General features: G+C 38.7%; 1 protein-coding gene across 3 annotated transcripts in view; it reads left to right on the top strand.

Moving 5' to 3' along the window:
• Positions 1-21872, top strand: part of RIMKLB (ribosomal modification protein rimK like family member B) — a 45536-nt gene that overhangs the window by 8985 nt on the left and 14679 nt on the right. The gene's annotated exons all lie outside the window — the stretch shown is intronic.

The following is a 21872-nucleotide window of genomic DNA, read 5'->3' as shown; positions in this document are numbered from 1 at the left end:
TGTTTAAGAGTTTCAGGGCAACTTTTTTCTTCTCTTTGTGCTCTGACTCCAAGATAGCAAACACATTTGAAATAAACTAAAAGGGATTTTCAATGGACAGTACAAATTGTCATGGAGCTAGAGGTAATAATGTGACATAACTAAAGCATGCTGCTGTACAGATGTGTAATTACGTATATGCCAAAAAAGAATGGGGCTGAAAAACAAAGTATGTGCATCAGAGTAATTTGAACTATTACTACAACTTAGTGTTTTAAACTAAATTGTAAGATTTCTGTTCTGTTTTCCTATTAGCTTTTTTTTTCTATGGTGATTAAAAAGGAAAAGCAAGATGTTAAGGTGTGTTAGAAATGTTAAGTAAAATGATTCTGTAGATAGTAAGCTTATGTTATTGGAAGAATATTAATACCACCAATGTCAAGCTGTGTAACATTTACTATTACAATTTTTTTTTTCAACTTTTAAATTTGGATTTCCTGAAGGAAGGAGACTGCAGTGTTGTTTTGTACCTTTTCCTCTTCCATTTCTCTTCCCCATATATCAGTCAAAAAAAATTATCACTGGAGATCCAGGGAAGAATTACATTTCTGAAAGTTGTATTAGAATAATTCTGTGTGGGAAGAAAATATAAAAGTACCCTCAGCCCTGAAGAAGAGGCTGCCATGTGATCTTATACCTTGTTCGTTATTGGGGAATCTGTATAGGAGGGAGATCTTAAAAGTGACTCTGGGGAAGAACGCTGGTCAGAATTTGTACCTTATTGTAGCATGAATCAATCAAGCATAAAACAAATGCATGGCAAAACAGGATTTTTGATTCTGATATTACTAAACTTTTATTTACATGTTTTGTCTTTTATTCTGAGGTGTCTGATTTTTATCAGAGACTTGAAATTCTGTAAGATGTCTTCAGATCAAGGCAACTTCTTGTCAGAAAGTCTGAACACCTTATCACTCTGACCGTGCTGTCCTTTGGACAGTGTGTTATGCGAAGGCAGCCATCCTGGACTGTAGCTGCAGCCTGTAAGATGCATAATGGTCCTTCAGCATTTCAGTTTTGTCTTTATTTCTTGATGTTTTCTTCGTTCTGGTCTTCTTCCTGTTTTTGGGGAATTAAATATGGCAAGCATGAATTGTGGGCCTTTCTACTCTCTTCCATTTAATGTCTCCTAATGCTGCATGTATTGCAAGAAGAAAAGATAAAGTACGCAAGTTGGAAAGCTAATACTGAGGAATGTGTGGTACAAGAATGAGAAAAATTAAGGAAATGACTAGGAAGAGAATACAAAAAAAGGAATTTATTTTCATACAAAGTGTTCATTCAAAAACTATGTAAATAACTGACCTTTTGAAAGGGAGTAAGATAAAAATGGTGAAAGATTCCAGATAGAAATTTCCCTATAAATAATCTGGACTGGCTAATTGTGATTTTTTTTTTTTTTTTTTTGGTGTGTGTATGAGTTGTCTTATATCAAACAATTCTTTCTCTTGGAGAGAGATGAAACGTCTCCCCTATTAATTTTCCAGTTTTCTTTTTCCTTTGCCCACATGTTTTGATACAGATTTCTGGTGGAGGACACAAGGAAAAGTTTTGTGTTTCATCTTCCTTGTTAAAGTCCTCAGTTGGCCTAGAAAAAGGTGTCCTGGAGCAAAATCCAGGAGGTAATGCATTCTGTACCCTTTCTGTTATCTACTGTTGTGTGAGGGGTCCAGATTGAGTAAAATTTTGTATAACATAGAGGAGTTGAAAAAGAGAATGTATCTTCAGTGGATAATAACCTGCTTTTGCTTCCAGTTATACCATTATTTGTGTTGAAAGCTTAGCAATAGAAGGCTCAAACTCTGATGATAATACATGGTACTGGAGGAAGTAATAGTTAGGCTTTCATATCCTCACACTTGTGATTAGAGTTTTTTTTGTCCTTTAAAACCTAGGCGATTTCTTAAGTAAACTGTTAAAAGAATGTTAACTTCACAAAGTCAAGTTGGAAATTACAGGATGCTATTTAAAACTTTAAAAATGTGGTATTTTTGTAGATGATATAATGAATGATACTTCTTTGTGGACTTGCTGACTGTCAGGAACATTGCTGAAGACGTCAGAGTCCAAAAATTCAGCATAGGACATCAAAAAGGTTGAAATTATGTACCTCACAGAGGTAAAGTAGGGTGAAAAAGACACTTCTAAACTTAGGAAAATTGAGCAGAACAGTGGGATATATACCAAAATTGAAAATTTGCCCTTCCACAAGTTATGTGGTGTATACCTTGAAATTGGAGTATGTTGCTGTAAATATCACTGAAGCCCAGAGCCAAAGACAGATGTGGAAAGCTTCTGCGATGCTGAGACTCTTACAATATCTCTGTGTCAGAGAATGATAAGATTTGCTGTGTACCTGACACGGCCAAAGGGAGAGGGAGAGGTAGGGTTATTTCAGTCAGTCGACACAGCAGTAGCGACTCCTCAAGGCATTATTCTGCTGTACTGCAGGGCTGGATGGGAAGCGTGGCTGGATTCCTAGGCAAGCCAACAGTGTAGCCCCAGCAGTCCCTGCTGGTTCCTTTTCTTTCGCAGATGAAACTAGGGATGACCCAACATCCCAAGCATCCCCCACAGACCCAGTATTACTGGCCACACAAACCTGCATGCAGCTCAAGATCCACATTAGGTACCTCAACACAGCATGAGTCCAAAAATGATTGCAAATGCAAGTTGAGAGATGTAGAATTAAAGTTTTTCCTTTAGGTTTAAAAGGAGACTCTGAAACTGATTTGTATTTAAACTGTTTTGGAAATAGTTTAAGTTCAACAAATAGTTTTTGAAAATAACTATGGTTTATGCTTTATTTAAGTCAGTACCTGTTTCCCCAAGCCATGCATTCCTGTTTCCTTTGCACACTGGCAGTAGTACTCTGTAGATCTCCAAGGCAAAAGCTGAGTTAAAATAAGTGGAAAAGTCCATCTGCATAAAACAATGAATGCTTTTCTGCTTCTTTGGTGGGCTGAACCTGCTGAAATGGTTACTGAATCAGACATGCACAACATTGGTGTGCAGGAATGGACAGGAATGCATGTATAGAAAAAAGTGGAGGGTGATATTGCAGCTATTCTGATTGAAACTGGCTCAGCTATAGCATAGGTGTAGCCTAAGTTTCTTAAGAGCAAAATTCTTGAAGCTAAACCAGCCTAGTATGATATACTGCGGAATGGAGCAGCCATGTTCCTCTTGTCCCTTTCCAGCCTTGCTGTTGCTGCTTGCCTTGTATAAGGACTTCATGTCTCTCTTGGCTTGCTTTCATGTTGTAGCTAAGCTAATCTAATTCAAAAAAAGGTTGACCAAATTCTCTGCTCATTTGCAGGATCTGGCATTCCTGTGAGTTGAGTTGGCTAATCCAATGGAACACTAACTCCACCCAAATAATTAACAATTTCCTGTTGGAATAGCTTGCTGCATAAACCCATTTTGTGGTCACAGAATTGCTAGCTCTAGTACAGGAGGGCAGGGGAGAATGGGATTGCTCTTTTAGGGAATGGCTCGTATTTATGTTGATTTAGTTGTAGCTTCAAGGCATACTTTAAAACAGAGGAATTTTCTTATGGTTGGGATGCTTGATAGTGTCAGCTTTAGGATTTTTTTGTGCGTGTGTTTCTTTGAAGCATTTGGTATTTATTGCCATAAGGAAAGCACTGGGTTACGAAATTAAATGGCTAGTTGCCTAATCTAGTTTGGCAGTTCCTATATTCATTTGAAATATATAGCAGGTAATTTAACAAAACTCTGCATGACCTTTTCAGACACACATCTGAAGTCTTAACAGTGAGTCAAAACGTGTAATTTTAAACTATTTGTCTAAGTTTGCTAGCGCAGTGATACAACAGACATGGGAAATTTGAAACTAGACAATTTAAAGCTTGTGAGCAGGAGTCTGCGGGGTGGGATGGGGTGGAGGTGGAGGAAACCTGTAGGGAATAAGCATGTTATGAGACTTAGTGGACAAGAGACAAAAGATAATGCATTGATTGTCTTCTGTTTCTGAATAGAGCACTCTTTTTCTCACTTGTGTCTAGGACTTAGCAGTAACCTTCCCCACAGACTACACACCTTACCTGTAGGGAAACACAGTTCAAGAACTGTTTGTGGGTGAAGAACGTGCTAGGGAAATTTGGATCTTTCCTTTTTTAAAATTATATACAAGAATATCTTTATTGAAATTTTTTGCTACCAGAATAGCAGAAGTTGGAGATCACTGAGCCAGCAACTTACCAATTCTTTTATTGTAGGTTTTTGGAATCTCCATATTTTCTGATACTATCCTGTGAAGGAAAATAGTTTTAAGGAAAGTTGCTTTCATGAACTTTAAACTATTACAGGTGCTGGAGTGAGTGGAATTGGAATGTTGTAAAGCATAGAACAAAGGGTGAACTTTTCCCAAGACTTCCTTGGCTTTTCTTTTGGAAATGTAAAAGCAAGTGATCAGCCTAGGTGAGGAATAAAAAGGACATAATAGTCATCTGTTCTTAAACAATAATACTTTGTGCATGGTCAGCTGGCTTTTCTTAAGTCAGATGGATGTCATCTAGGAACTGATGTCTTGTCTTAATTTTTTTCTGCAGAGGAAGTATTTAGAAGATAGATTCTTTTAACTTGGTAAATGTTGCTCGTGTGCTGGTTTAGGCATCTGGGTTTCCTGTGTGGGCCTGAAATTTGCAATATTAGTCACTATTTCGTTTAAGTCTTTAATCTTGCAAAATCTGATTTTGTTTCATATGATCTGTCCTTCATTTCTAATTTGGTCTGAACTAGCAACAAATAGTTGTGATCTTTGATTTTATTTTTTTTCTCACACTGGGTTAGATAGCATTGGAAATAAACATGGAGGAATCAGGATAGTTGAAAGATTTCTGTAAAGTAGAGAAAGCTGGGGAAAAAAGGGTAAGGTTGGATAAGATTCCTGTGTTTTCAGTGTAATGGTGAGAAAAGCACTCTATCAGCTAGATCCATGTTAAGAGGGCTTTTACATCTATGGCTATATCAAAATATTAGAGCTTTTACACCTAGGGCTATATCAAAATATCAAAACTCTTAATATTTTTGAATCATTTAAGACCATCTCCTATCACACAATAGGGAACATAATCACCTCCGCTTCCTGCTGACTGTTTCAGCAGTCCCCTGGCACTTGTTAGTCCAGCAGTGCACCTTACTGTAAGAGCTTTTCCTGCGGTGTGCAGCAATGGCTCTGGGAGTGATGGAGCAGAGGCAAGTGGCCTTGGCAAGGTGCCTTGTTGAGCACTGCAGAGTTGGCTTGTTTCCTGCTACTAACAGCAGCCAGAGCAGCCATTGCTTCTTCTGCAGAGTTGGGAAATTGGCTTGTAACTCAATAGTGAGAGCTGGAGAAGAAACTGCATTGTGTGTGAAGGAGTGCAAGGTGGTTAGACATGAAGTGAATTTTGTGTGTTGAAAGTGCTGAGCTGAGAACCACTTGAAACTCTGATGTTCTTTCACTGTAGAAACTGATCACTTGCCAGTCTGATTGATGTTAAACCTTATTGAACCATAAGCATTACTAGTAGGCAGTTATGGACTGCGTAGAGGGGATTCTGGAATGGTAGCTGTGTTTAGAGGTGGGTGACTATGTGACGACACCAACATTAGATACCTCAGACAAACACATCTGTAGGAGAAAAACCAGCAATTCAAACATTTGCTTTATTATCACAGAAACACATTTTAGTAACAGTGCATTTCAACAGCTGCCACATGTTTTAGGAAGAATTGTTTTCTTTCAGAACTGTGACACCAAACACAGCTTTCTTCTGATGCATATAGGAAATAAGGATTTATACTCTGTGACCCTGGGTGTCCTTGCAGTTTTCTTTCTTACTGTCAGGGATTTTTATTTTTGCATGAATGATCGCCTGTCATCTCAAGCTGATGCTAAGTAACGAAGGCTAACAATGAATTTGATCTTCTCAAAATTGTTATGTTTCTTCAGTAAGCATCAGTATGTCATCAGTGGTAGATATGGGCTCAGTCCAAAGCCACCTTTGCAAGGTGGAGAGGTAGGAATGTTTCTGCATGGAAATATTTTATTATGGTAATTTCAGAGGGCTATGTTAAGGACTGAAGTTTTTCATTTGCACGTATTCTAGAACAGTCAGCCAGGAAAATCAGACTTGTAGGGCATATCATCTTGAACATACGTGCGTGTCATCATATCTGAAAATGCCAGCAAGCATTGCCAGGTATTTTAATTATTGTAAGAATTCCCAGGAATAGCCATCTGGGGGGAAAAACAATGTAAAAAAGACAAAAGCAAGATGAAAGAGGTGTTTCCATACATCACAGTCAAGAAATGAAAATCGGCCTAATATTTCACAAGACAGTTTAACTTGCTGGGGGTTTCTGTGTCACTTTTCCAACAATCCCTGTTCAGTGCTGTGTCACCTAAGCAAGTTGTGCTGGCACAATTGTCTGAGCAGTTGCATTGTGAACCAGGTCTGCATACTGGTGTAGTTTTAAACCAAATCAGCCTCTCCTTGGTGGAGGGTGTTTTTTTTAATGCTGCATCAGTCCTCCGAGGCAGGTAGCAACATGACTGCGTAAACAGTAGCGTGCTGCAACACTTAAATAAGGAAGGCAAAGTATGTGTGTTGCGGTGTGAGAGATTAGGAGATACCACAAGTATTGATGTGAAAAACTTAGCTTATGAAAGTGACAACTGTGCTTGCTTTACTAGATTTGTGATCAGAGAAGTACTCTATTACCTGTTCTTTAAGCAGTGACAGTAGCTTCAGTTTTCTCCACCTTTTTTCCAAGTCTGGTTGTTATCCTTTTGTGAATGATGGGCAGTTGATTGATCCTCAGTGACTGTGAATGAGAGAGACTGGTACTGCTGAACTTTGTTCAGTGTTGAGATGGGTCTTCCAGTGTGCAGACCTGTGTTTTAAGTGATATGGACTTCTAGAAATGCCAGTGGCCGTGGACAAGTCCCTTTATTTTCTTATTCTTATAAACTCTGTCTATAAAATGTGGTGAAGAACCAGTTTCAAGAATTACACTTTCCTTTTATATCTGCCCTTTGCTGCATGAAAAGACTGGAATGAAAAGGAGAATAAAAACCAAGTGTCACTAATGAAACTGTCACTCATTTTTTATTTCCTTGTATTGTAAATAATTAACATTTACAATGTCACAAAAATCTGTGGTGGTGTCCTTTTAATGATTGTTCTTTTAATGGAAGAGCTTACATGATTTCTCTATCTGTTAAAGGTCCAGTCCATTTTAGGATTAAAAGTGTTTAATCCTAAACATGGAGAAATACAGAGTTTTAAAATGCCTTTGTAAAATGCCTCCTAAACACGGAGAAATAGAGTTTTAAAATGCCTTTGTAATCGTCAAGAGTTTGAGCAAGCTTTGGTAAGCAGAATGTGTTATATGTACTCTGACAGCATGAGCAGAATACCTGAGAACAAAGGTATTCTGCTCATGTTGTCAGAGAAATCCTGCTAGAATTACACTGCTTAACTGCTTTAACTAATAGAAGGCTTTTCCTATCATACAGAAAGGTTTTCTTGCTCTGTACTTCCATATAGTGCAAGTATTGAACTGAGGACTGGCTTGCTGTGCTTGTTACTCATCTTGACACATCTGTGAATAAAATGTGGAATTTTTTTTTTTCTTTTCCTGAGAGGGCATGCTTCTGTGTGGTGTTTTGTTTTCTTTTGTTGTTGTTGCTGTTTTTTGTTGGTTTGGGTTTTTGTGTGTAGGTTTTTTTTGTTTGTTTTTTTCTTTCAGTGAAATTGTACCAGTGAAGAATTTGGCTTCCAGACTCTAGGAATATATTTTCATGAAAGAGAGGAGAGGGGAAGAGAATGTGCTCCTTTCTAAGCTAAAGTAAAAAAGTAGTCCAATAGAATACTTTACACTGTGTGCTTAACATGAAGAAAGTTCTCTCTGTTTCAGACACATGATGTTGCATGATATAGGTAGTAATATTGGAGAATTGAACATGCCCAGTACTAGCACAGTGGAAGAACGGATACTGGAAGAGACAGACTAGTGATTTGATCCATTTTTGACAAGGGGTGAGGTAAAAAGATAGATACGCCAGTGTTTCACTGGCTAGATACGCCAGTGTTCTCTCCTGGATTTTTTAGCTGAGAAGGGGAGTGGGCTGCACTGACACAGTAATTAGGGTAGATGATTTTGTTTAAATTAATAGTTGTAATGTAACATCACTGAAATAATATGCTCAAAATCCATGCTTTCAAACCCTGTTTCTTGACAGTTTCTATCTAAAGAAGACTTAGATCTGGTAGGGAAACATAGCAGTCAGAAGATCAATAAATATCTCCCTTGAGTTCTAAGAACTTGATTTGAAAGTGTCTTCTAGGTATCTAGCCTGTTGTCTTGTTGTGTTGATACAGTGCTGTGGAACTTCTGGGGGGATTTCCTTTTAATTTAAGTTTTTGCAAGGACAGAAGAGGAAGTTGATTGTAAAAAGTTGTGTAAGCGTTCCCTTTAGTTGTTCAGAATATAAAAGTATTTATTGTTTGAGAAGTAGTTTAGGAATAGAAATATGTAAGTAGCATAGACAGAGCTGTTGGATCACATTACAAATGTGATTCTCATTACAGGTCTCTCTGATATGCTTACCATTACAATGCTGGGCATCCCCAGTCACTGGGAAGGCACAAGGGTGTTTAAGCCAGCTCGAGCCCATTGCTCTCTTCAAAGCTCTTTTGGGTAGTCATTCAGTTTTTATGCTCTGGGTTGGGCTGAGCCCTGTATATGCTCCCCCATGCTTGTCTAGTTATCTCAGGAAGACATTCACGCTCTTGCTGCTCTGCTGGACAAACGTTTACACAACCAGTTGGTACACTCAACTAAGAGTCAGCTAATCCCCCTAACTGTTACAACCCTTTATCTTAAAAAGCTGTCTTCCGGTCCCCTTTGTCATAGTATAAGGTCAGCTTTCTTTGCCACAGGCGTGGTCAGTCACTTCCCACATTCTTCCCACAGCTTCATGTTACCCTTGCCCATCTCCACTGAGCCTTCTCAGAAGTTTGTTGATCCATCACATGGAGAGAAGAGCTGGCAGTGTATAGAATCTAGAGTTTGGGGCATTTGCCTGGGTGTAAGAGACTTCTCTTACAACTTCTGTCTTAGGTGGAGGAAGTAATGGAATACAAGTGTGTTTCTTCCCAGTTTCATGCCCTGACCTTAGAGATGTAACATTTTTATCTTTAACCTGGTAGATACTTGCTTTATGTAACACAAAACAGATTCATGTGAACAGAGAGAGACCAGCTTAGGAAGACTCTGTAGCCTAATGACTGTGTCAATATTTGGATTCCATATCCAAGTAACTGTCCTTGAATGATGAGGTAAAAGAGTATCTCTACCACCACCAAATGCTTACTGTGAAAAACGCCAAAATCCCTTTGTGAACGTAGTATGAAAAGTCAAGCTGCTTCTTCCAAGTTTCTTTTTATGCTCCAAATAGTACTGTGAAGGTCTTGAATTAATGAATTGATTCTCTTGCTTTCCCCCACCCCCAATAAAAATTACTGACTTCATTTTTCAATTAGCTCTTGAAGCTGCTTAGACCACCCACCTGAGAATCATCTGAGGATTTAATTTTTGGTAGAAACATTACATAAATAGATTAGAATGAATTAAATTTGGCACTCGAGGGAATCATGGCCTTTAGTGCTTTTGTTAGTCTATTTTTGCTATACTGGGACCAGTGTTCAAACACTATTTTACGAAGTGACAGTACCATATATCATGATGGAACGTAAATGTATATGTTGTTTCAGTACAGTATAGTCTGATCTATCAGTAGTAGATAGTTTTTGGAGATTGAGATCACAGGTTTTTTTTTTTTTTTTTTGTTTTGTAGCTGTATAACTCAGTAGTGACTGTGTAACTCAATAGTCCCCAAATAATATTAATCTGAAAATTTTAGGGCTTTTTGAAAACACAGATTAAATCCTCAGTAATATTCTTGTAGTACAAGTGCAATGGTTTGCCATGTTTACCAATGCAGGAATAATGTATAGGAAAGTTAAGAGATTTGTCTAAGGCACCACAGTAAGTAGAAGAGTTGATTTATGCCTATGACTAGATTGGTAGCTGCTTACTTCTATATACTAAGACTAGTGTTTCTAACTTAATTTGCTCGTTTTATGCTTTGACATCTGAATGGGTGATCTAACTGCTGAAATTGCTGATGTACTGACATTATGCTTACTTCCTGTGAAAGTCAGGATTTATTTAAAAGTATAATTTCAGACACTCAAGATGGTAAATTGATGAGATGTCCTAATCTGTAATGCCTTATTTCCCGCTTTCCAATAAGAAGAGCATATTGCTTGCTTTTCTCTCTTATGTCTGAAACAAAACAAAAACATGGTTTCATCTATTGGCCAGGCAGGTGACACTGATACAAACCTGGTACTTTGCTTAGTTTGGGTGAGGAAATCTTGGGTTTTAGTACTGATTCTTTTCTTGAGCAATGTACTGTATCTGATGAAACATTGTATGAGGTGTTTTTTGACATTGCAGATGGGTCTCATATCACCTATCTTAACATTACAATGGGCAAAAACTTTCCATTATAAAACAGATTTTTATTGCTTATAATTTGTCCTTCCTTATCAGTATACACCCCTCTCCCCCACCCTGCCCCCCACCTCTTAAGTCTTAAATGTCTTTTTGAGAGAGTTTTGGAAATTTTCTGCAAAGTGATTCAGTGGAAGGAGGGCACCTCAAGGAAAAAAGAATACGTTTTTCTATTTTTCCCTAAATTTGTAAGGATGTTTTTGGAAGAACTAGCTTGGAACAGGAACTCAGTTTGGCTGAAGTGACTTTTGCTTGTTATACCTGTGAAAGTAGACATAAATTTGTCCCAAATTATTACCCTTTCAAAAAATAGTCTGTTAAGCATCTTAGAGGCTTGTTTAAGCTTCACAGCTAAAACATTTGAAACATACCCCTGTATTATGTAATAAAAGGGCTTCTGGTGTTGTGGCCTTGTCTGCTGTGGGATGGGTTACAGTTTGGTCTAAGCACACAATTTAAAATAGAGATTTTCTTTCGTGTTGGTTATATCTCCTCTCACTGACAAAAAGACCTGAGTGGAGTAAATCACTCCATTTAAACATAGTGGGGACAAGAAGAGTGAAGTTGGTTTGGGACTGGGGACTGTGGTGTCAATGGGGAAAAATCTGGTGTGAAGGCAGCATGCTTTGCAAACATGCCGGAACAAGAAATGGTAACAGGAAGTGATTGCAGTGAAACTCTTGCTAGATAATAAATTGCTTCCCTCAAGAAGGAAATTAGAGCTGGACACCAGTGGGAACATGGGTTGTGTGTTGAAACTTCCTTGGGAAGAGATGCAAACTGAACAAGGAGCCTCAAATGGAAAACAAGCTTGGAGGCAAGGCAGGAAGCTGAGTGGTTAGAGTGGTATTCAAAATTGCAGGCAAAGAAGCTACTTGATAGTAGGAGAAATCTGTGGTGTGGAAATTAACTGGAAAAATAAGGAGAATAGAATGAAGGTGGGACAGAAAGCAAGTGGAAGCACAGGTGTTATGTCTAGGGGGATGAATCCTATGGGCGGTGAGTGGGGAGTGAGAAACTGGGGCAAAGCAAGCTGCATGCAGTAGTTGCTGACTTCCAGTGCCTGGAGTGGAATCAAACCTTCCAGAGCTTTTGTCTCCTGCAGAGAAACGTTCCTCTGCCAGTTGGTTACACAAATACTTTCTGACAGTGGAGCCCCTTCACCGTAAGTGCTGGTCCACATAGATGCTGCTGACCCAGTGGTGCTGACACTTAACTGTCAGCTCAAGTGTCAAAGGTCTGTATGGTAGATGAAACTGTTCTAACCCTCATGCACATGACCCCACCATGGTCATGCATGTTTTACTTAGATGCCAAGTGATGAAGTTTGCTTTTGATTATCTGCACATGTAAAGATAAAATACTATTATGAGTAGCAACAGCAAATACCCCAAAATTAGAAAAAACAAATTTGCATTTTTGACTCCTTTATTGTGTATTTGTTTTCAGATACTACATTTTAAGTTACTTGATCACATGCTACTTTTTCATCAGCCTCCTTAAAGTACAGGGTGTTCTCCTCTGGAAATGTAACTTACAGCATAGTGAAGGAGAGGGCAATTTGTAGGATTCTGCCTTCCAGCAGAACGTTGCTGGAAGAAAAGTGTTAGTCTGGTGATTTGAATTGAACTGTTCAGAAATTGTCTTTAATTGCATGTTTTTGCATTTTTTGAGTGCCCAAACTTTGGGTACTAGAATCAGCTTTGTGAAAGTGCTGAATACTTGCATCCACAAATAAAATCAATTGGAGCAGCATCAGCAACTGAGAAATCATGGTCTCCCAAATGTGGCATCTAGAACTTCTTCTTTAACACTTTCTCTGGGTTTCCCTTCTCCATATGGGAAATTCGTAGAATACTCACTGTTTTTCTGTGGTGTTGACAAAATAAATTAAGATTGTGAAGCACTTAGATGTTACTGTGATAAGCACAATAAATAAAACTCAAGAAGAAATTAATAATGGTGTGTTTCAAGCAAGGATTTTAGTACACCAATCCATGGACTACACACTGAACAATATAAAAAAATACAGTGCTGAGTAGCTGCTTGTTAAGTGAGTGCTGTACCTTCTGTGCACATTAGGTAAATGCTGTGGGGAAAAATAATGTTTGTTTGTGTAATTGAAGACGGTATGTGGGTGGGGTAGCAGATCAATGCTACAGACATATCCTTAGTTGTGGCTTTTTCTAACCTTTATGTGCTTGACTTTGTGGCTTCAGTAGTTTTTAATGTAGTTTTTTAATGTAATATTGTATACACACATTCTTTATAAATAATGTATGTGCAGTCACATAGGGACTGTGCTGGATGCATCAACACTGTTTACTAGCCAGGTTGTGGAAAATGTAGATGTAGGGAAAGACAGGAGAGATGCAAGGATAGCCAATTACTTGGGTAACCCAATACTCTGTCTTTGAATAGAAGTCCATGGATATATTTACATTCAAGATAACATATGTATCCTGTCAGTGAGACTGAGGAATTATTTTACCCATGTAAATAGCTGGAGAGATTGCACTTGTGCCTTGTTCTCCCTCATACTTGTTTCATTAATATGTAAATTGGCATGTCCCCATTGTTAGTGTGCTTCTCAACTGCTTTGGAAAATGGCTTATTCCATTCCTGGAATTCTTTTTGTTTGGGTTCTTTTGACAGCACTACTTTCAGTGTTTATTTTTCATATTTTATGAGGTGCCTTGCAGGCTGTTTTTCATGCTTAAGAACATCTTCATATATATATATAAGTAATATATTATTTTTGCATATCAACATGAAGTATTGGACCTTCCGTTCCTGGAGGAGGAACAGACCCACAGGGTGAGCTACATTCTTAGTTCTGTGGCCAGGCAGGATGCCATGCTTTGAGTTTTTTCTTAATATGAAGCAGGAGGGGAGCACTAGTGAACCTGACTGAGCTTGCCATGGTAGAGGCAGTCAGTTGTTGTGATCTTGAAATTATTTTTTACGAGTTCCAGGATCTTCTGCACCAACCACATGTATCTTAGCTCACTGTTGTAGAAAGCAGAGCCACCCAAATCTTGCCTCTTCATGTTGTTGAGGGGTAGCTTTCATTCCTATGTCATGCCTTTTGCTTCTCAATGAAGAAGGTTTTTATTAATAACAAATGAGGCCATATCAGGTACTCCTTCTAGTGTTTATGTGTCCCTGTTTCCCTGGCTCAGATGATATTTGTGAATATCCTGTAGATTAAGATTAAAGGTTTAGCTCTCCTTTGCCTGGGTTGCAATCCATCTCAGCTTATTCCCAGCGAGACAGAGTTTTGGTAGTTGTAAGTTAAAAATTCTTTGAAGGTTTGGGGTAGCTGTTACTTGTTCCACAAAACTAGATTCAAACTCAACTCGGGACTAAAGGGGACTACCCTTTGTGCCCCTGACAACTTCATACATCTGCATCTTTCTGTGAAGGACTATATTGTTGGATGACTGCTCCTGCCAGGAGGATGGAATGGTGGTTGAGCAAGACCTGTTTTCAGTTGTTTATTTACAGCTTAACAATAAAAGCTTCACAACTTTTTTTCCCCCGCTTCATTACTTTGCTTTCCAAACAGGGTTTGCCTTTACCATATACTGAATTTCTTAAATCTCTTTCCAAGTTTCATTGTGGTCAGGGAATCAGGCTGTGGTTCCCCCCTCAGCTGTCAAACCTATAGAGGCACTTACCACTTTTGGCATGAAGAACTTAGTTTTTATTTTTTTAATGACTGTAAAAACTTGTCAGATGATCTTGATTGTGCGAAAGAAAGGAAGGACGTTTCCCAATGAACCCACAGATCTAGTTTGAGCTGTGAAATAGTGCATTGTGGAGCATGCATCCTACTGTTGCAACCACATAAGAGGCCAGACATACCGCAGGAGAATGCCACAAAAAATCATAGAATAATTGAAATTGGAAGGGACCTTTAAAAGTCATCTGGACCAACCTTCTGCTCAAAGTGGCCAACTTGAAAGCTAGAGCCAGCTCTGAAGTTAGATCAGATTGCTTGGGGCAAATATCCAGTTGGGTTCTGAGTATCTCCAAGGATGAAGCTTCCACAGCCTCTCAGGGCAATCTGTCACCAAGTTTCACCACCCTCATGGAGGGGGAAAAAGATCCAAATATATGGTCATACCTGTGTTTGCAAGTTATATCTGTTGCTAGTCTCTTGACTAGCTCTGCGCACTCCAAAGCAAAGCTGCACGTATGTGATCTGCTCCTTTGTGTGGAGCACAAACCCTCCTCCTCACTTTCACAGCCTGTCCTTCTGAAAGAGCCTTTATCCATTTACCACAGTACTCCAGGCACGTGAACTGCCAATCCAGCTGCCAATGAGGAGAGATTATGGGTTGGAGTCATGGTGTAAGTGTAGGTAGAAAGGTAGAGAGAAGTTACTTAATAATGACTGGAAGTTTTTGAGATGTGCATGTTCATATCCTGCTTCCTTTTGTTTTTCTGTCAATCTTCCCAGGATCATTCTGGCCTAAGACTGAAATGGTTCTTTGTGCACTCCTCCTTACATGCTTGGGACTAAAGGTGAGGCAGGATTCTGAAAGTGCATGCCCTTTGTGGATGCTTTGAGGTGAATAAGGTCTGTGGCTGCAGGCGAAAGGGATGCTGTACGTGTAAACTGCATGTCTTAATGCTTGTAATTGTTTGTCATGCTCGAACAAGGTTGGCAGCTGGGCCTTTATAGCAATTTTGCTGCAAATTTTTCTTACCTGGCAGAGTGGGAACCACTGGAGAATGTATTATCTGCATAAGACAGGAGAGCAAGAGTTGGAGAAAGAGAAGTCAGTCTGGCAGGCTTGCTTTTACAAAGTTGGAAGCTAGGCTAGCATAATGACCATAGAGTTGTAAATGTAGGAATTAAAAAAACCCCTCACTATAGACAATTCTACAGTCTCAAAACAGCACTATCTTGACAATTTAAGCTGTTCAGATCATTGCTGTCATTGCTCTGATCCAGCCTCCTCTGTTGCAGTTGATGCCTGGATTGATCAGATCCTACAGTGAGCTGGTTCAGCTTGTGATACCTGCAGAAGTCAAATTCTACAAAAGAACAGAAGAGTTTCCTGCTGGTGTAGGAAGCTTACCTGCTCACCAGTGGGTCTGATGAGCACTAGTTCGAGTGATAGGGAGTGGGTGGTACTACATGCCACAGTAGGATTGCATGGGGCTGGAGAGTAAAAACTGTTGCAGCAACAGTGTGATTTAAACTGTCTTAGAACCACAACCTTATGTGAGTGTTTTGTCCAACGTGGGGATTTCTAAAGAGGTGCTCATTTCTTCTCCTTTCTTGCTTAGGTCTTCCAAGGTGCATAGCATGCAGTTAAACCTTTTCCTCTAAGAATTTTTAATCTTCTTAAATTGTTAGAGGCAGAGTCTAGGAGTGAATGTAAATTACAGTTCCGTTACTTGAGAATGGAGCAAGAGTGGCATTTGGTAATGAGATTTCTATGATTGTGTTGCTGTAAAGTGGAAGAACTTGAAGAAAAATGTAATCTGGAAATATTTAAAGGAGATTCTTAGAGGAATCTATGGAGGAGTGAGATAAATGAACTAAGGAGACTTGTCATACCTGATGGTGGTAAAAAAGCTTCTGTTGCCCGTCTCTGCCATTGATTTGTTTGTGATGAGATCAGTAGCCCCTCAGTGCTTTTTTGTTTCTCTGTAAATTGGGCAGATGCTTATTTGAGAAAAGACAAGACAAAGAGAGCTTTAGATCTTATAGTGCAGAGTAAATGCACATGAAGATATTTATCAATTTGTAGGGATTGGTAAACTCAGGACTACATTTACAATCTAGAGATTAGTGGTGAGATACCTAATCTCTTAAATGTGTTGCCTTCAAAGGTCAAAACAAACTGACAGTGGGGGATGTCCTTTCTGCTTGCTTTAGTCTGCTGTCTGTGAGTACAGTACTACCACTGCATGTTTTTTTTATTTGACTGGTCTGGTTGGAAGGACTGTAGACCTGTGTAATTCTGAGGAGCATTTTCTTTTAAGAAGATAGTTACAGATTCTGTAGAGTGTCTTAATTAGTGAACATCTTTTTGGCATTAGGTGGAAGCTTCTGCATCCAGAACAGGTGAGAAATAATACTGTGATATTATATTTGTATTTTCATTACAGTATGGGCATGGAGCACATGTGCAGCTACTGTAGTGTAGTTTTAACCCTCTAAAGCTGGCAAGAGGAAGCAAGCCCAGTGAGCGAGTTTACAGAGGTGTGGGAAAAGTGGAATTCTTCCTTCTCTAGCTTTGCTTTGTGTACAGTTTTATGTTAATGTCTGTCAAAACTAAGACATTTTGGTTTATATCTTTTGGTCTAGAAGAACTTTTTACTTTGGGTTTTTTTGGTGTAAGAAAATACTGTACTCATAAAGAGACCCAAAACTTGTATAATGTGTATCTGAGTAAATCAAATTTTTTCTCTGATACACCAGAAAAAAAAAAAAAAGATACAGAATATCCCTGGAGATGGGAGCTGTGTTATCTCTGCAAGCTTTAGAGTCAGTTTTAACCCAAAATTTTCCTGAAATGTCACGGTTAAATTCTTTCCTCTAAGACAGACACATTTTTCTCCATAATAAGTGCCTCTGATTCATAAATTTAATGCAATTTTGACTAGAAAGTCCTTAGACTGGAATGACAGGTCAAAACAGTAAGCTGAGGGGATCTTTCCATTCCCCAGAACAGGCTCAGTTAAACATGTTTAGGAACACTTGGAAAAGACAAGTAGCTGGATATTATTTATTAAAAGTTTGACAATGTAGAAATGCTTCTAGATGTCTTTTCTGTTATGGGAGACAGATATGAAGGATACATGTCTTCATTACAAGTTGAAAACTCACGTGGGATGCTTCTTCATCAGCAGTTTGCTTAAGTAATAAAAGGGCGGATTACTTAGATGAAAGAAGGTATTGTTTGCTAGCAGGGAGAGATGAGGCGCATAAATTATGCATTTGAAAGGTATTTAGTAGATTTTTGGCATTGCAGGGAAAATTTTAGATTCATTTCAGATGGGAGGAGAACCCTCTGCCATTCTGGATTGCTTGAGGTGTTCCTCTGGATTTCTTTCTGCTTTTAGAAAGACCTTTCCAATTACCCATTTTTTTTCAGGTATGTCCTTAATTTTTTTCTTCACCTGCTATTTAAAATGAACAGAAATTGGACATTTAAAACATGGGAGAGACTGACTGACTGTTAAGAGTGGAGTGAGTTTGTAGTAAGGTTAGTTTACATATATTTAGTCTCTATTTTTGTTCTGTAACATTTAAGACTTGCATTTAAGGATGGGATTGTTGAATGCTTATGACTTTCTGCATTTGGGGGTGGGGAGATTCCAGAACTTGTTATTTCTAAGGCTCTCAGTGTTGGTGGGCTCTGGATAGATGGTATAAAAGGACAGGCACCCCCCCCATTCATCAGCATTCCTTCATACTGTTTTTGAGCAGGTGAGGCTACTGAAGCTATGCTATGCTTAGCTAAGCTAAGCATAATGCTATGGCACAGCATTTCCACTCCCATGGTCTACACAGTCAGACTTTGAATCAGTATGTTAGCACTGAAACAGTCTCGCTACTACTGATGTGCAAGCTTCTCCTGATTGTGGATACTACTGTTAACAATCTGTGTTACTGTCAAACTTGGGAATCCTGCATCAAAAAGGCATTCCTTGTTTTAATAAATGTATAGTCTTAATATATTAAAGGAATGACGCAAACCCTTTCTCCCAGCAAACTTTTGAGCTTAAAATTTGGAATTACTTTGCAGCCTTTAACACCATTGATCATTGAGGAGAAGAACAGAGGAACTTGATAAAGCAAATAGGAAAAGTGCTATGTTAGAACGTCTTTTAAATTCCTTTTGAGAGCTTCCTTTCAGATAGAGTTTCTTAAATGTTGCTTTTTCCCTGTTACCTTTTTGTATTTCGGATTTGTAGTTCTCTTCTGACCAAGAATTTTTAATTTTTTCCTTCCTTTGAGAGAAGAAGCTAATAGGTAAAAGATAATAAAAGATATAAAATGCCTTTTTTTTTTTAACTTCTTGCTAAGGTTAGACTGTTTTGTGTTTTTCTGTTTTTGACTGAGAATCCTTCAAGAAAGCTGAAGTAACTTTAAGCATGCTGCAGCAAGCTTGGTAGTAGCAGTGGCTGATGAACCTGTTGTTGCTAATCCAAATAATAATCTCTAAAATCCTGGTCTACTTCAGAAGTCATCTGAAAGATGCTGAGATGCAGAAAATTTTAAGATTATACTGACACTGAAGGAAGTAGAGGAAAGCCTTCCTTATTATTCTTACCTACATGCTTTTGCTTCTGTCCTGCCTTCTCTTTCCTGTGGATTCAGGTCATCGTGTAGGTGTGCAAATACATTTGCAGGTAAAGTGGAGGGGCATTGTGGAATTTGGAAGCAGCAGCTGCAATAGCAAAAGAGCAGGGCTGTTTCTTTTGGTAGCAGTGCTGACTTGTGCTGATTTATAGTGTTTGTGTCTGAGTGTGGTGGTTTGTCAGATGTTAGCAGTGATTCAACTTCCACTGCCCAAAAGGCAGTCTGTCTTACTCCTCACCTCTCCTTGTCTGTGCGTACCCACCCTTTCCTCTTGCAGTATGGGAGCTGGTTAACTGAGGTCTTGCATCACAAATGTCCCTGGTAAGTAACTGAGTGCAAAAAACCCTGATTGGTGCTCTGCAAATGTAGCTGTCTGACCTAACTCAGTGAGAGGATGAGACAAGTGCCAGAAATGGAGCAAAGGAGAGTGGAACTGCTTGGTCTTAACAGGGCAGTGAGGCTGCCTCCTCCGGTTTTGGTGATAAGTTTGTTCTTTCATCTATCTTGTGAATTCTTACCCCAAAGTTAGTTTCAACTTTTTTTTTTTGGCTTATGCTAATTTTTGCTAATTTTTTGGCTAATTTAATACCTTTCTGTTATTCAAAGTAGCAGAGTTGTTCTCCCTCTCATGATGCCTTATTGCCTTACTTGTTTTTGCACAGTGTTGGTACTAACAACTGCAAAAGTATGGTAAGCTGAAAACTCGATACTGCACTGCCCCCCCCCCCCCAGCTTCCTCTTGGTCACTAACACCTGGACAAAGGAGGAGGGATGATGGGAGCACATTGCTGGTAGTGTGGTAAAAGACAAGATTGTCCCCATGTATGTCAGCTCTGTCTTAGATCAGATTAGCTTAAACTGATCATGAAATCGAAAGTTTTTTGTTTTTTACATGTAAAACCAAGAAAGTAAGTATTTGCAGTGCAGTTGCTAGAAATAAATTTTAAAGGCACGTAGTGAGTGAGGGCAGGATACATAAATCCTGTTAGTGAGCCTGAGCTTTCTCTTAATATGAAGAATTGTTATATTCATTGAGAGCTTTGATGGGAAGTCTAATAGACAAAAGACAATCTACTTACTGCTTATGCAGTGGCTGTTTAGCATGTGTGCATGCATATACTTGTATAAGAATTGGGGGACCTTTTTGCAACATTCAAGTCAAAACCATCTCCCTTGCACTCAGAGTCGTTAACCTGAGCTGTGAGAGACTTTGCTTTGTTATAATTAAAATAATTTAAAACTTTGATCAACAGTTACACTTCATTTTTAATTTCAGTAAATTTAAATGGATCTCATCCTGAATATTTTTTCTTTGAGTTTACGTCATGGAAAATATTTAAAATTCTTCTAACTTTGCCCAGGAGCAAATTATAAAAGCAGATGCGTGATGAGAACTTTAAGTAAACTCAGTGGGAAAAGCGAATATTGACTTTTTAAGGTGTTTGAAATCACATCTTTTCCAACACTGTTTTGTTTTGTTTAATGAATCCTTTGATTCCCCTTTTGTGGCATTTTTCTTTACAGTTTTTTTACAACACTCCATTTAAAATGCATCTTAACAGTAACATCACTAAAGCATCCATGTTTGGAATAGGGCTATGTCATGGTTTAACCCCAGCTGGCAACTAAGCACCACACAGCTGCTCACTCACTCCACACTGGTGGGATGGGGGAGAGAGTTGGAAGAGTAGAAGTGTAGTCTCTGGAAATGTATTTTTTTGTTAGTGATGCCAAGTTTCTTAATTGTGTGAGTGTTTATATACATATAATGTAGCTAAGGCTCTAACATGATTTCAGTACAGTTTCCATGTTTATATACCTCCTATAAAATAAATTCTCAGAGCAAGATGGTGGTCTAGAATTAATTTGTGTTTGTAATATACATTTTACATATGTTTTAATAATTGGGTCAATTCACTTCACATTTGTGCATGATACTGAAGAAGTGCTTGTGGTTTGGGATTTTAAGCAAACAATGTATTGTGACTAGGAATGTAGCTCAAAGACAGATCTAGCCATAATCAGTCTGCTTAGTATTGGTTTAGTGAAGTATGCATATAGACATCTATTCTGTTTCCCCCTTGTGTCTGAAAAGAGCCGCTAATCCAGAATGGCCATAATCACTTGGAGCATCGTCGTCCTTCCCAAGTTTTCACCATTTTCAATAGCCTGTGCATTTCTAAGAATGATTCTGTGTTCTTCCTGGGGAAGGGAAGAGGTCCTCTGAGTCCAGGAAGGGACATGAAGTAGAGCTGGTTTAACTTGGGTACCTGCTTGCTTTCTGTTTGGAGCTGCAGCAGTGGTCTTTTGTGAAAGTTTTCACAATGCTTGCGTTAGGAGTTTATGAATTGAAGCTGAAGCTGCTCCTCTTTATTTCTCTGTTCTCTGTTTCAGAATAGAATGGCACAGTACTGTTCTAGAGAGATCAGTTTTGTGTCTGCTATGTGTGATTTCATTTGAACTGCTGAGCTATGGAAGCGTATCTTGGCGAGAAAGCCTTTTTGGTTAAGTTTGTGTGGAGAAGGAGATTGAGGTCATATTAAACCCATAGGCTTAAATGCCAGCACTTGTTAATTTGGTTTGAAAAACTAGTAAGTAGGATAGGAAGGGAGAGAATATGACCTTAAAACACCCAGCACAGAACTATTGTAGAAATCTGTTTCTGTGTACACTAGAGTAAAAAATAGCTTGGTAATACTAGATATCAAAGGGCCTTTTGCATGGCAGTGAAATTTTGGAGAAATTGTGACAACTTAGTGTTCAAACTAATAAATTGTGGCTGTCAGGTGGTAAGTGATGCAGAGGAGAAAATGCCTGTGCAACTCCAAAGGGGGAAGTTTAGTTTGGTGTTAACAAATCGGTGGATTTCTAAAAAATTCAGTGCTTAGCTGCTCTTAAAAGGTTAAGTTCTAGT

The sequence above is a fragment of the Ciconia boyciana genome, chromosome 1 (assembly GCF_034638445.1).
Source record: "Ciconia boyciana chromosome 1, ASM3463844v1, whole genome shotgun sequence".
NCBI classification, from domain to species: Eukaryota; Metazoa; Chordata; class Aves; order Ciconiiformes; family Ciconiidae; genus Ciconia; species Ciconia boyciana.
Note: the sequence above shows the minus strand (reverse complement) of the source record. Positions and strands in the feature narration are given on the sequence as shown.